Here is a 531-nt window from a genome sequence, read left to right on the forward strand (position 1 = left end):
TTAGTATTTTTATTTTTTTTGTCAAAAAAAATATATAATATATTAATTTAATATCTTTAAATATAATATTTTTATTTATGTGATATCTACCAAATATAATATTATATTTCTAATTTTTCTATCTAAATGTTCCGTACATATAAATAAATGCGGCCATAAGAATATGAATAAGTGTTACTTATTAGGAACACTCTTAATTAAATATTTTAAATTAATCATAATGGAAATTAAACTACTTAATTTAATTGAATTAAATTAATGTACGTGCAAACGAGGTTAAATTAATTGACGGAATTGACCGCGTCCAAGGGGTTTTTATCAAAGTGCGTGACCCAGCAAACGGTGGGTGGAGTGTAATAGAAACGGAGGAGAGTAACGTCAATGGGACCTTCACTTGACCTTACAAATCAAAATCGAAATTACAAAACCATTCCCAGAGAGGGGAAAGTTGAAACGTTTCGATTTTTTGCTAAAAAGAAACGCCAGAGAGAGAGAGAGAGAGAGAGAGAGAGAGAGAGAGAGAGAGAGAGG

The sequence above is a fragment of the Arachis duranensis genome, chromosome 8 (genome assembly GCF_000817695.3).
Source record: "Arachis duranensis cultivar V14167 chromosome 8, aradu.V14167.gnm2.J7QH, whole genome shotgun sequence".
NCBI lineage: Eukaryota > Viridiplantae > Streptophyta > Magnoliopsida > Fabales > Fabaceae > Arachis > Arachis duranensis.